This window comes from Hyperoodon ampullatus (genome assembly GCF_949752795.1).
Source record: "Hyperoodon ampullatus genome assembly, chromosome: 5".
NCBI lineage: Eukaryota > Metazoa > Chordata > Mammalia > Artiodactyla > Ziphiidae > Hyperoodon > Hyperoodon ampullatus.
In genome coordinates, this window is record NC_136918.1 from 71752095 (window position 1) to 71767490 (window position 15396).

General features: G+C 40.5%; 1 protein-coding gene across 3 annotated transcripts in view; it reads right to left on the reverse strand.

Moving 5' to 3' along the window:
* KCNAB1 (potassium voltage-gated channel subfamily A regulatory beta subunit 1) overlaps nucleotides 1-15396 on the reverse strand; it is a gene marked incomplete at both ends in the record, with an annotated part of 412699 nt that overhangs the window by 265101 nt on the left and 132202 nt on the right. The window lies entirely within an intron of this gene.

A 15396-nucleotide genomic window follows, 5' to 3' on the forward strand; every position in this document is an offset into this window, starting at 1 on the left:
CCAAATCCATGTAGTCGGGAGGCTTAGGCAGACGCCTGGAGCTAAGCATTTGTGCTGACTGCACGCAGCCCTGCCAGGAGCCTGTCCGCGGTGTCTGAATGCGGGCTTGCCTCTGGGCGATGGCTCAAATCCACGCAGGCATACTGCAGGATGCGCCGCCCGCACCCTCTGGACCACAGGCAGGATGCTCTACCGGCGCGCTGAGCATCCCAAGAAGCAGCTAATCGCAAGCCGCTCCCCGGAGACCGGTGGTCTCCAGCCACTCCGGCTGTCAGCTCCCTCCCTGTCCCACTCCGGGAGGTCGTGGGGGCTCCTCAAGACCCCTCCCCACTCATTTTCAGGCGGAAGCCTGGGTCACTGTGTCCGCACCAACACGGGTTAGCAGCTGCGCGCAGGAGCAGGAAGGTCCCTTTAAAGAGCTCCTCGCCTTTGTGTGCGACGCGAAGGCAAGAATCACTTCCACCAGACTCTTGCTGTGATAGACGCTGGAGGGCTGCTCTTAAAGGGGGGCTCTGCCCAGGCTCAGACCAAATCCCGCGGCGGCACAACTGTTGGGACCGGGGGAAGGCAGGATGGGGGTGCTCCTGCCACGGAACATGCCAGTGAATGAACACGTGAATACTCTGTGACTGGTTTGTTAAAACACAGCTTGAAATCCCTGTTATTAGCCTTACCAGCATTTATTTCCCCTTTGCACATTACTTCTTAAGCCGATAAGTTTGAAGTTTACTGAAAAGACACAGTGCAGACTTTTCAGAGTCAAGTCACCTAACTCACTGCCAAATCTCTTCTGGCTCCCCAAGGAGGGTGAAGGATGGGCGAGGAGGCAGCAATTTGGCACCACCCAGAAGGGGGCCGCACTAGGTAAGCTGCAGGTCCAAGTCACCATCCAGGAAGGTCCAGGTCAGGTGGCTGGAACTGTGTACACTGCCTGCTGGTCATCTATGACCCATTGGTGAGGACAAGCATTATCCCCAGGGCAAGGGTAGGCAGCAAGACACCTCCTGTCATCTTGGAATGTTCCTGTGAGACAGGAATATTGCCTGGTTCAGTAGCAGGTGCAAAGCAACTCCTCAGTACATGTGGTTGAACCAAACTAAAAACCAACTGGCGGATAACGATTTCTCTCTCCGTTTGAAATGCATAGAAGTCAGACAGTTTTTTAATAGATGTACTTACAATAAAATTGTGCCTTCTGCACAATCAGTTCTCTAAAGGTGGTTTCCAACAGAAACTGCTGTCAAGCAAAAAGGAACAGTGTTTAAATCAACAATATTTATGAGCACCATCTCTGTACTAGGCATTAGAGAGAAATATGGAGAAAAAAATATAGCACTATCCTTCTCCTCAAGGAACTGGCAACCTGGATGGGAAGGATAAAACAATCAGTCTTAAAGAGGCTAATTAACAATGTCAGAGGTACATTATTGTTTAAATGAGTGGTACCGACACCAAGTACACTAGAATTAAGCAGGGGAGTGATTACAGGAGGCTAGAGAAAGTTCCTCATTTCCCTACACTTCTACTGAATCCTAATTAGGTACCTGACTGCTTGTTGCTGGGATACAAAATAGCTTAGATGGAGGCTAGACCTCAAAGAGCTCATGGATAACCAGGCAGCCCTCAAAGACTGTGGGACTTTGCCTGGGACATGAATTTGATTAGCTGGAGAGGAGAAGGTCTGTCTTCCCAGAGATTGGCTGGGGTGAGGAGAACACACACTGTGGCTGTGTCAATGTGAGATATATATATATATATATATATATATATATATATATATATATATATATAGAGAGAGAGAGAGAGAGAGAGAGAGAGAGAGAGAGACAGCAGTTCTGACCACTTCTTCCCAAATTAAGTTGTAGGAATGAAATTTTCAAGTAGAATAGGTACCTGTTTTGAATTCCATTCCAGACATGAATCATAACATCTTTTTTTTTGTAACATCTTTATTGGAGTATAATTGCTTTACAATGGTGTGTTAGCTTCTGCTTTATAACAAAGTGAATCAGTTATACATATACATATGTTCCCATATCTCTTCCCTCTTGCATCTCCCTCCCTCCCACCCTCCCTATCCCACCCCTCTAGGTGATCACAAAGCACTGAGCTGATCTCCCTGTGCTATGCGAGTGCTTCCCACTAGCTATCTATTTTACGTTTGGTAGTGTATATATGTCCATGCCACTCTCTCACTTTGTCACAGCTCAGTGACACAGCTTCCCTCTCCCCATATCCTCAAGTCCATTCTCTAGTAGGTCTGCGTCTTTATTCCCGTCTTACCCCTTGGTTCTTCGTAACCTTTTTTTTTCTTAGATTCCATATATATGTGTTAGCATACGGTATTTGTTTTTCTTTCTGACTTACTTAACTCTGTATGACAGACTCTAGGTCCATCCACCTCACTACAAATAACTCAATTTCGTTTCTTTTTATGGCTGAGTAATATTCTATTGCATACATGTGCCACATCTTCTTTATCCATTCATCTGTTGATGGACACTTAGGTTGCTTCCATGTCCTGGGTATTGTAAATAGAGCTGCAATGAACATTTTGTACATGACTCTTTTTGAATTATGGTTTTCTCAGGGTATATGCCCAGTAGTGGGATTGCTGGGTCATATGGTAGTTCTATTTGTAGTTTTTTAAGGAACTTCCATACTGTTCTCCATAGTGGCTGTATCAATTTACATTCCCACCAGCAGTGCAAGAGTGTTCCCTTTTCTCCATACCTTCTCCAGCATTTATTGTTTCTAGATTTTTTGATGATGGCCACTCTGACCGGTGTGAGATAATATCTCATTGTAGTTTTGATTTGCAATTCTCTAAAGATTAATGATGTTGAGCATTCTTTCATGTGTTTGTTGGCAATCTGTATATCTTCTTTGGAGAAATGTCTATTTAGGTCTTCTGCCCATTTTTGGATTGGGTTGTTTGTTTTTTTGTTATTGAGCTGCATGAGCTGCTTGTAAATTTTGGAGATTAATCCTTTGTCAGTTGCTTCCTTTCCAAATATTTTCTCCCCTTCTAAGGGCTGTCTTTTGGTCTTGTTTATGGTTTCCTTTGCTGTGCAAAAGCTTTTAAGTTTCATTAGGTCCTATTTCTTTATTTTTGTTTTTATTTCCATTTCTCTAGGAGGTGGGTCAAAAAGGATCTTGCTGTGATTTATGTCATAGAGTGTTCTGCCTATGTTTTCCTTTAAGAGTTTTATAGTGTCTGGCCTTACATTTAGATCTTTAATCCATTTTGAGCTTATTTTTGTGTATGGTGCTAGGGAGTGTTCTAATCTCATACTTTAACATGTACCTGTCCAGTTTTCCCAGCACCACTTATTGAAGAGGCTGTCTTTTCTCCACTGTATATTCTTGCCTCCTTTATCAAAGATAACATGACCATATGTCCGTGGGTTTATCTCTGGGCTTTCTATCCTGTTCCATTGATCTATCTTTCTGTTTTTGTGCCAGTACCACACTGTCTTGATTACTGTAGCTTTGTAGTATAGTCTGAAGTCAGGGAGCCTGATTCCTCCAGCTCCATTTTTTGTTCCCAAGATTGCTTTGGCTATTCGGGGTTTTTTTGTGTTTCCATACAAATTGTGAAACTTTTTGTTCTAGTTCTGTGAAAAATGCCAGTGGTAGTTTGATAGGGATTGCACTGAATCTGTAGATTGCTTTGGGTAGTAGAGTCATTTTCACAATGTTGATTCTTCCAATCCAAGAACATGGTATATCTCTCCATATATTTGTATCATCTTTCATTTCTGTCATCAGTGTCTTATAATTTCCTGCATACAGGTCTTTTGTCTCCTTAGGTAGGTTTATTCCTAGATATTTTATTCTTTTTGTTGCAATGGTAAATGGGAGTGTTTTCTTAATTTCACTTTCAGATTTTTCATCATTAGTGTATAGGAATGCCAGAAATTTCTGTGCATTAATTTTGTATCCTGCTACTTTACCAAATTCATTGATTAGCTCTAGTAGTTTTCTGGTAGCATCTTTAGGATTCTATATATATAGTATCATGTCATCTGCAAACAGTGACAGCTTTACTTCTTCTTTTCCGATTTGGATTCCTTTTATTCCTTTTTCTTCTCTGATTGCTGTGGCTAAAACTTCCAAAACTATGTTGAATAAGAGTGGTGAGAGTGGGCAACCTTGTCTTGTTCCCGATCTTAGTGGAAATGGTTTCAGTTTTTCACCATTGAGGATGATGTTGGCTGTGGGTCTGTCATATATGGCCTTTATTGAAAGTTCCTTCTATGCCTACTTTCTGCAGGGTTTTTATCATAAATGGGTGTTGAATTTTGTCGAAAGCTTTCTCTGCATCTATTGAGATGATCATATGGTTTTTCTCCTTCAATCTGTTAATATGGTTGATCACATTGATTGATTTGCATATATTGAAGAATCCTTGCATTCCTGGAATAAACCCCACTTGATCATGGTGTATGATCCTTTTAATGTGCTGTTGGATTCTGTTTGCTAGTATTTTGTTGAGAATTTTTGCATCTATGTTCATCAGTGATATTGGCCTATAGTTGTCTTTCTTTGTGACATCTTTGTCTGGTTTTGGTATCAGGTTGATGGTGGCCTCGTAGAATGAGTTTGGGAGTGTTCCTCCCTCTGCTATATTTTGGAAGAGTTTGAGAAGGATAGGTGTTAGCTCTTCTCTAAATGTTTGATAGAATTCACCTGTGAAGCCATCTGGTCCTGGGCTTTTGTTTGTTGGAAGATTTTTAATCACTGTTTCAATTTCAGTGCTTGTGATTGGCCTATTCATATTTTCTATTTCTTCCTGGTTCAGTCTTGGCAGGTTGTGCCTTTCTAAGAATTTGTCCATTTCTTCCAGGTTGTCCATTTTATTGGCATAGAGTTGCTTATAGTAATCTCTCATGATCCTTTGTACTTCTGCAGTGTCAGTTGTTACTTCTCCTTTTTCATTTCTAATTCTATTGATTTGTCTTCTCCCTTTTTTTCTTGATGAGTCTGGCTAATGGTTTATCAATTTTGTTTATCTTCTCAAAGAACCAGTTTTTAGTTTTATTGATCTTTGCTATCGTGTCCTTCATTTCTTTTTCATTTATTTCTGATCTGATCTTTATGATTTCTTTCCTTCTGCTAACTTTGGGGTTCTTTTGTTCTTCTTTCTCCAATTGCTTTAGGTGCAAGGTTAGGTTGTTTATTCAAGATGTTTCCTGTTTCCTAAGGTAGGACTGTATTGCTATAAACTTCCCTCTTAGAACTGCTTTTGCTGCATCCCATAGGTTTTGGGTCATCGTGTCTCCATTGTCATTTGTTTCTAGGTATTTTTTGATTTCCTCTTCGATTTCTTCAGTGATCACTTTGTTATTTAGTAGTGTATTGTTTAGCCTCCATGTGTTTGTATTTTTTACAGATTTTTCCTGTAATTGATATCTAGTCTCATAGATTGTGGTTGGAAAAGATACTTGATACAATTTCAATTTTCTTAAATTTACCAAGGCTTGATTTGTTACCCAAGATATGATCCCGGAGGATGTTCCATGAGCACTTGAGAAAAATGTGTATTCTGTTGTTTTTGGATGGAATGTCGTTTAAATATCAATTAAGTCCACCTCGTTTAATGTATCATTTAAAGCTTGTGTTTCCTTATTTATTTTCATTTTGGATGATCTGTCCATTGGTGAAAGTGTGTTGTTAAAGTCCCGTACTATGAATGTGTTACTGTCGATTTCCCCTTTTATGGCTGTTAGTATTTGCCTTATGTAATGAGGTGCTCCTATGTTGGGTGCATAAATATTTATAATTGTTATATCTTCTTCTTGGATTGATCCCTTGATCATTATATAGTGTCCATGTTTGTCTCTTGTAATAATCTTTATTTTAAAGTCTATTTTGTCTGATATGAGAATTGCTACTCCAGCTTTCTTTTGATTTCCATTTGCATGGAATATCTTTTTCCATCCCCTCACTTTCAGTCTGTATGTGTCCCTGGGTCTGAAGTGGGTCTCTTGTAGACAGCATATATATGGGTCTTGTTTTTGTATCCATTCAGGCAGACTGTGTCTTTTGGTGAGAGCATTTAATGCATTTTCATTTAAGGTAATTATCGATATGTATGTTCCTATTCCCATTTTCTTAATTGTTTTGGGTTTGTTATTGTAGGTCTTTTCCTTCTCTTGTGTTTCTTGCCTAGAGAATCATAACATCTTATAACCTGAAGGTGAGGTTTAAATTACATTATGGAATTTCATCCTCTACCTTCCATGCTTTTCCCACTCCTTATTTTAAAAAATAAATATACTGCCTACTGTTCAGTGGTTAGAAAGTAACTTCAGGATGGGGTGAGGGTTGTAGAAAGGGACAAATGAACCTAGGCTTCCTTTTTTTACCCTCAACTCCAAGGAAGTAGTTCCTGAAGCAAAGCTTTTTTCCCTGGAATAAACAACAGTGGGCAGAGAGGAAGCAGATCATTAGAACTTTTATTTTTTTCATGCTAATCTGGCTCATCGGGGATGATCAATATGAATCAGGAAAATAGTCAAAGTGAAAAGAGGAAGAAGTGGGAGGAATCAGAATGAACAGCTCAGAAGTGGGGTGGGGGTGGGGATAAAGCATCCTGGGAAGCAAGACGGAGCATGGTGATTACCACAGGGCCAGAGGGGTCAAGAGCCAGTGGCTCTGGCTTAGGCACTGACTGAGGGGGAGGAGGTGTGGGAAGGCAGCTATGGGCTGAGGTATGAGAGTTGCCAGTTCTACAGGGAGGAGGGAGAGTTTCAGGGTGTGTGAGGTCTGCACACAGTTAACTGAGTGGCTTTGCCAAGAACTAGCAGAGCAACACCTGAAAGCATAACCAAGACCAGAACAGGGCCTAGGTTATCAGAATAAAACATGCAAGGCAGAGCACTTCTGAGTCACCTACTCAGCCCCAACAGGACCAAGCAAGGTGCCTTGTTTAGAGCAGGCCCTCACTCTATAAATAATTGAGAGAGGGAGATAAGGAAGCTTAGCGGGGAGAGAGGGAAGAAGTGAGAAAGGAAGGGGTATGGGAAGATGCCAAAATCTTAGATAAACTTGAATCCTTTAAAAAAAAAAAAGAAAGAAAAAGAAAACCCTGCACTTTCTAGTTTTGCACAGGCTGCTCACTTGAAAGGTACCAATAACTGCCCCACATTCATGTCTGCACCTCTTGTGTATAGACAAGTATCCACCTTTAGTACATGCCTCAAAGAGAGTCAAAGGACTGAGGCCAGAGGAACGCTCACAGTGCCTCTTTCTGGCTGCCCACAGTGAGCCTTTCCAGATCTGACCCTACATGGGCTTTCTGACAGCCAGCGAGCAGCCTGGTGACATACCACAGCTGTACTCACCCTTCCCAGCATCAATGGAGCAGTAGGTCTCAGGGGCCCAGAAATTAGATAATGGTTGCTGTGAGAATGCTCATTCCTCCTAAGTTTGTGCTAATGGGCCATATCCCAATTAAGCTGGGAAAATTAAATTTCAAATATGTATCTTTCCATTGTCACACAATAGGATTTGGAGGATTCTCACTATTATTATTTCAGGTTCAAATAAGACACACAAATGATGATATAAATATAGATGTAGATATAGATATAGATGTAGCTATTGCTATGAATAGAATTGGGCCCTCCCCAAATTCATATCAAGTCCTAACCCCCTAAGTATCTCAGAATGTGACTGTATTAGAGATAGTTTCTTTAAAAAAGTAATTGAGGTAAAATGAGGTCATTACAGTGGGCCCTAATCCAACATGACTGATGTCCTTATAAGAAAAGGAGACTAAGACACTCACAGAGGGAAGATCATGTGAAGACACAGAGAGAAGGAAGCCATCTGCAAACCAATGAGAGAGGCCTCAGAAGAAATCAACCCTGCTGACACCTTGATCTTGGACTTCTAGCTGCTAGAATTGTGGAAAAAAAAAAAAGATTTCTGTTGTTTCAGCCACCCAATTGTATGGTATTTTCTTACAGCAGTCCTAACAAACTAATACAGCTATAAATATTGTTTTTATTTTAATTCTTATATTATTGGTCAAGAGAAACTATTGGAATTCTCCAAAGAAATGCTCCTAAAAGTCATTATTAGGCCATGATGGATATCATTATCATGCCACTCTACACATCCTAAGCAAATATTACAAATGTGCTCCAAAGAAGAGTTCCAAATACAACCCATTTATTCCTTTCCACCAAGTCATGAAGCCTCTACCTGGTGACTCTTGATACAAGAGGTAGTGGTTTTCAAGGCACTTCTAGTACTTGTTCTTAATGATCTCCTTATTCTGCCAGTTCACCCTTTTACGAGCTTGTTTTATCCTGGGCATCCAGAATCGGCAACCTCAGAAATGTCATGAGGCAATGGAGATAGGCCTGCATTGGCGGGCCTAGGCCTTGCTGCAAACCCAGCTCTGTCACTTTGCCTGTGACCTTGGGTGTTATTACCATTCCATATGCCTCTGTTCTTTCACCTGAAACAGGAGAGGGATATGTATTTATTTCCAAGATCCTCTCTTGTGCTATAAGATTCCCTGAGGTGCTTTTACAGAGAGATGTGGAAGTTGCAAGATTACACAGAGTTATCACTTATTCTGCAGTTTTGCCTGGGTCTCAGTTGGTCTCTATTCATTACCTGATATTTGGGATTCTATGGCATTTATATCAAAGGGTCACTGGGTCATGGTGACAGAGCTGGTTAGGAAGAGACCCAGGCTGGTTAACTTGCACCCTGTCTTCTCATGCTCGTCCATAGAGTCTTTATGGTAACATAGGAGGACTCTAGGGTGTGGGCTCAGTTGGAGCTGGGTGTGAATCCCAGCTCTGCTCTGCCTCTTCTTCCCATGTGCCACTGAGGGGGATGCTTAACCTCCCTGTACCCCTATCCTCATAGAAAAACAGGGTGCCCGAACATTCCTCTCCAGATGACTGTGGGAATGGCATGAAATAGTGCGTGACCCACAGCAGGCACTTGGTAACTGATCAGCATCCATTTCAATTTATTAAAAGCAGGCTTTTGGGAAGTCATTAACCTCCTCCCAAACAAGCTCACCCAGAGACCTCAGCAATTACCAATATCAGTGACACTTACACAGCACTCCCTATGTCCTGGGAACTCTTAGGAACACTTTACACGTATTAGCTCACTTAATCCTCACATAATCCCAAGAGGAGGTGCTATGTTACCAACTCCATTCTACAGATGAAAAAACAGGAGACACAGAGAAGTTAAATAACTTGCCCAAGGTGACGCAGGCAGGAAACTGAGACCTGGGATTTACCTCAGGGTAGCCTGCCTCCAGAGACTTGGTTCTTAACCACTGTGCATACTGCTCCTCACTGCGAGGACTTCCTCTGAGAAGGGCTTTAAATGGTGCCATTTTATGACTATAATTTGAAGGAAGTCCTAGTCTTACTATGAGTGAGGGAAAGAAATTCAATATTGAAAGTCTAAAAATTTCAGTACAATTAAATCAGCCACGCTTGGTAGCTTTTAAGTATACCTTTTTATCAACCTTTCAAATACTTCATAATACTTTATTCCTATTACTCAAGAAAAAAAAATTTCCCAGTTACCTGGCAAATTTCTGTTTGACTAATTTCCCATAGATAAAGTCAGAACCAAATGACTTGTGCTGAGTCCACTTAGAAACTTATGGTTTATATTCCACTGGAAACCACAGCCTGTGGGAGCCTGGAAGCATTTAATTATGCAGCCAGGCAAAACTGGATTCATTCAAAACAGAAAAGAATCTGTTAATATCTGAAGAATTTTAAACATGCAAATGTACAGATGGCAAGCCACTTTATGTGCCTATTATTTGTGATTAAAAGAGAAATTTTTAGGGTGAGAGTTTCCTATTTATTAGAAATACTTAACATGTGGGTTTGGAGAACAATTTATTACATTCTGACAAATTGAACCAGCCATGAAAATTAGCATGGGCCCACATTTGCACAGGCACAGGTTTTGGAATAATAGAGAAGGTAAAATTGAGAGGCCAATAATAGAGAAAGTAAAATTGAGAGGCCAGTTGAAGACACAGACCTACTAGAGAATGGACTTGAGGACATGGGGAGGGGGAAGGGTAAGCTGGGACAAAGTGAGAAAGTGGCATGGACATATATACACTACCAAATGTAAAACAGATAGCTAGTGGGAAGCAGCCGCATAGCACAGGGAGATCAGCTCGGTGTTTTGTGACCAGCTAGAGGGGTGGGATAGGGAGAGTTGGAGGGAGGGAGATGCAAGAGGGAAGAGATATGGGGATATATGTATATGTATAGCTGATTCACTTTGTTATAAAGCAGAAACTAACACACCACTGTAAAGCAGTTATACTCCAATAAAGATGTTAAATAAATAAATAAATAAATAAATAAATGTTACTATGTCCTCGTAGAAAAAACAAAAAAAGAACAAGAAAACACTCAAGGCTATGCTGAATAGAAGAAATTTCCAGATGTCTACCCTTCCGCTTCCCTGGAAGAAAAGTTTCAACAGAGAACCCCTACCAGGAGCCCTGAGGACAGGCTCAATACAAATCTTCTCATACTCCAGGCCACAGTCCAAAACCAAATATAGTTAAAGAATAGTTAAGCTTCTCAATGAACACTTAAACTATACCCTCAGTCACTGACACTTCCTTAATTTGAAACTTCTGACACATCAGATGTATCAGCCAGATCTCCAATATTTATCCATCACTTTATAAATTCAAGGCAAGGTACCATAGTGCTATAGGAAGCAGGTGTGGAAGAATAAAAAATTCACAATTCAGACTATTTTGCTCAGGCTTCATGGAAAGTAATTTCTCATAAGCTTGTCTGGAACCTGGATGTAGAGCTGGGAGGAAATAGGGACAGAAGGCCTATTTATTTTTTTTACAAACGTCATTAGTTCTTCCTAAGTTATTAGCCATTAGTATAATTTCTGCCATTGCCTTATAATACAACAAGCTAGTCAGAAATATTTGCCATGTCTTTGGGTAAAAGATTTTCCTAAAGAGCTTAACACACAGAGAATTTGTTTTCAAAGATAGTTAGAATTATTATACTTCATCCAATTTAAGATACCATTAACCACAAGATACATCATTATTTTGTACACCACTAAAATAGAAATTGTGGCCAATTAATTACAACACAATGCTTTTTTTCATCCCTCAAACTTTCAATTTTAAATTTATCAAGAGTCTTTTTAGACTTACATTTTTCTGCCCCAAATTTCATTCTTGTACATACATACAAAAGAAAATGTAAGGACAATAAATTGGTTAAAGTATTCCCAAAATGTATTCACATTCAGATTTTTTTTTTTTTTTTTTGGCTGCATTGGGTCTTCGTTGCTGTGTGCAGGCTTTCCCTAGTTGTGGTGAGCGGGGGCTACTTTTCATGGCGGTGCGTGGGCTTCTCATTGCGATGGCTTCTCTTGTTGTGGAGCACGGGCTCTAGGCACGTGGGCTCAGCAGTTGTGGCTCACGAGCTCTAGAGCACAGGCTCAGCAGTCGCAGCACATGGGCTTAGTTGCTCCGCGGCATGTGGGATCTTCCCGGACCAGGGCTCAAACCCATGTCCCCTGCATTGGCAGGCGGATTCTTAACCACTGTGCCATCAGGGAAGCCCTCACATTCATATTTTGATGCTTCTGGATGTTTTATTCAGAGTCATCAATGTCCACATCTCTCCACACAGTCATCAGTTGTGTTGGTAATGCAGGAAATTTTTTTTTTTTTTTTTTTTTGCAGTACGCGGTCCCCTCACTGTTGTGGCCTCTCCCATTGTGGAGCATGGGCTCCAGACGCGCAGGCTCAGCGGCCATGGCTCACGGGCCCAGCCGCTCCGCGGCATGTGGGATCCTCCCACACCGGGGCACGAACCCGTGTCCCCTGCATCGGCAGGCGGACTCTCAACCACTGCGCCACCAGGGAAGCCCCAGGAATTTTTAAAAAACGTGCTCAACTAGTTTCTGGGAGTTTATTCCAAGCTGTTGACACCTACTCTGAAAGTAGGTGCACACTTTAAGTGTGCGGTGCACACTTACAGGCATTGACAACCACATCTTGATGGTCACACAGTCGGGAGCAACTAGAGACTAAGTCACTATTTCAGCAAAGGAAAACTATGTGCTTCAAAGAATTGATGATTTCTAAGATAGTTTATTATAAACTCTTATTTCATGGCAATTTAAATCTAAAATACTGTAGAAGGAAGGAAGGGAGGGAGGAGGGAAGGATTTCTGAGCACCCACTATGTGCCAGGCATTGTGCCAAAGGCTTCTACATCCATTACTCATTTCAGAAGAAAGGAAGAAAAAAAAAGCTAGCCTTTGTTCAGCATGTAAGTTAATTGAGCTCTCAACTCAGTATTCTATAACTCAGTGGAGTTACATAAGCATTCATCTTCACTCCTCCAAAACTGAGAAGTGAATCAGACTCCAAAAGAGCTTTCCACATAAAGTCACCACTGCCCAATGGGGCTGAGAAAAATAAGCAAACTGAAGGTCTTTCCAAAAATATGTTAATGGGTAAAAATTCACTTGTTTCAGTTCAAATCTGTTGGTCTTCTTAGGGTGAGAAAAGCCATTATTACACGTCACTCTACGGCATAATATCTAATATATTTTTATAAAAGATGTATTCTTTCACTTCTTTATTCTGTTCATTTTCAAAGGGAAGATGTCATAAAAGAGCAGATCTAAGATCCTACGGGATTCTTTCTCATTTAAGTCTTTCCCTGTGGCAGATCACAGGAAGTTCTTGTAAGAGACTCCTCAAGCTTTCATCACATTTAAAATGCAACTCATTTTGGACGATATACATATCAGGTTCTCACCTTATGCTCCATCAAGTGCCTGTATTGTCTGAAGTTTTTATAATTTACATGCATTACTCTTGTAAGTAAAATAAAATAAAAATTTTAAGTTATTTTATCTATTATAAATTTATCACAAATTCAGCTGAGAGGAAACAGTGAGACATGGCAGCAAGAAAGAAAAAGAAATCATGCATTTATCAAGACTTCCAATTTTTAAGATTTTTGTCAACAGCATCTTGGTTTTTGGGTTTTTACTTTTCTACACATAGTTTTGTGGTGGTTGTTATTGATGTTGCTGTTGTTGTTCTATGTAAGTGAATACTGTTCAAGGTATGTATCAGTTACCTCATGCTATCACTTGGCATTTGTTCATTTGTTTTTTCATTTTTGGACATTACCTATCCTTAAGTCAATTATTTGTCCTCACCATGCATTGCTCACCACATTAATATGCATTTTTCATTGTTCACTTGACAAGTTCTATGAGGCAAAGAGTCAGAGGACTCAGTGCCTCCTCACAGGGCTCCCTTCCTGGCTGGGGCATGTACAGACATTCAGTGACGATTACTGCCTACCCTATATGTCGGGACAATGGTATAGCCAATACACACTCTAGAGGAAGAGGGAGCAATCATTGGGAGTTGTGGCAGTTAGAGACACTATGGTGGTGTCAGAAAAGATCTGAAAGATTGAGTACAGAGAAGCTCCCAGGCAAGGAAAGAGAGTAGGGGAGAGAGGCTACATCAGCAGAGGAAGCAGCTGTAGCAAAGATGAGGAGGTGGAGGAGCTTATTGGAGAATAATGACTAATAACTTTGGATGGCACCTTGTTTGAAAAAGGGATTTACATAAGAAATTATGCAAAACAAATGTATATAAATCAATTGGAGTCTGTTGAGAACAGCCTGGAATAAAATTCTGGGTGAAGACTCCCCCTTCGGGGCAGTTGGGAGAAGTTGAAGGTAGAAAGTTCATCAAAGATTCTGATCCAGGGTGTAAGCAGTATTTTTGGAAGATCCATCTGGAAGCCAATAGAGTGGCCTGGAGATATAAGAGACTCAATACAGGAAGACAAGTAGGAGACCGCTGGAATCGGCCAGCCATAAGGTAAAACCTGCTGATGGAGGAATGATACTTCCTACTGCCAGTTCTGATAGATGGGAAAATGTTCACAATGCACTGTGAGCTGAAAAAATAGTTCACAAAATAATATGCACAGTATGAGCCTATTTTGACAGAAATAAATATTACCTATCTCTGCAGATAAACAAAAAGATATATGCAAATATATTCTTATATTGGATATATTAGATATACCCAAATACTATCAGTAGTTACCTGTGGGTGGTAGAACTACGGATAATTTTTATTTTCTTTATTTTGATAGTATATGATTTTCTGCTATGAATACATATTATTTTTGTATTATGGAACAAAAAAAGTGGTACCTAGAGAAAAGAAGTGATGATTGAAGCATGAGGAGCCTGTAGGTGTACTTATCAGGGAGGAAAGACTGATGACTTTTTAATTTTTTATTTCACAGCACCCAGTACTGTGGGATTAATGCCACTAAGCCAACTCAGCTTAATCTTTAACACACAAGTATCTGGGAGCAGATTATCCTAGATGTGACCATTAAGCTTTGCTGACTGATGTGGAGAAACAGTTAGCAAATTAAATTACTGTTTATTTGTTTCTCTACAGATCTGTTTTGGATTCCTGCTGGGAAGGCAGGCAAGAAGTGGTCTGCTCCACTAATGACAGCAGTAGTTAAACATGGACTATTAAAGGGACTTTTGGTAAGAGTGACTATGAATTCTCCCAACCTAAGCCTGGATGACCCTCCCTGGAGTTGGCCTCTACTAAAAGGAAGGAACCTATGGAAGTCCATAGTTAATTGAGTTAAAGCAAGCTGAGCTTCTTATGAGAAAAGGACATGTCTCAACCATCCTATCACACAGTTGTGCAGAGGAGTGCTTTACTAATTCCCCTTGACTGAATAAATGGATTTATACTAACCCCTGGGGTAGTGCCAGAACTGGGTGGAAATCTGCTATTTAGAAATCAAACCACTATGTTGAAACTTCTAAGACATCTCTGATAATTGTTGTTTTTCCCCAGTATTCTGCATTCACCCTTTGCCCTACCGTTTTACTTGTTTTTTACATAGTTCCACGGTGATGAAATGAAAGAGGGGAGAAATGTAATATGGTATTTCTGTGCAGATGTTAGAAATATTGACAAAGGAGTAGAAATAAGGGGTTGCGGAAAGGAAAAAATTGTAGCAAAAATCAAACATAGGGATTGATTTGGAAGAGAGACACAAAGCTTGAGCATAATCTGCTGACTGAACTCCCTGGGGAGGTAGTTGGTCAGGTTTGGGAAAAGGTCAGGGTATTCGTTTCCTAGGACTACCATCAAAAATCATCACAAACTTGATGGCTTAAAACAACAAATATTTATTCTCTTACAATTCTGGAGGCCAGAAGTCTGACATCAAGGTATCAGTAGGGCTATGCTCTAGGGGACAATTCAGTCTTTGCCTCTTCCAGCATTCCTTGGGAATGTATTATTCCAGTCTC